This window comes from Pterocles gutturalis, unplaced genomic scaffold, assembly GCF_000699245.1.
Source record: "Pterocles gutturalis isolate BGI_N339 unplaced genomic scaffold, ASM69924v1 scaffold30427, whole genome shotgun sequence".
Taxonomy (NCBI): Eukaryota; Metazoa; Chordata; class Aves; order Pterocliformes; family Pteroclidae; genus Pterocles; species Pterocles gutturalis.
Window position 1 is genome coordinate 17,403 of NW_010108784.1, and position 276 is coordinate 17,678.

Below are 276 nucleotides of genomic sequence, written 5' to 3' on the forward strand. Positions count from 1 at the left end.
GCCTTTCCATCCTCCCACCCAGAGCAATTAAACATCAGATCACCGCACAGCCCAACATGGTCATTGCTGCTGCAGAGGGGGTTCAGAGGCACCGCACCCCGCTTGGCCTCCCAGCAGCCCCCTGCTCAAGGGAAACACCTGTAGACTTTACAAATATAAGTACCATTGCTTTTCTAACTGCAAAATTTTATAAAAGAAATCCTCCAAGTTTTGGAAAGCGGCAGGATAACCAACGCCAGAGCAGCCTGTGTCTGTGGGGCACCGTACAGAGGACCC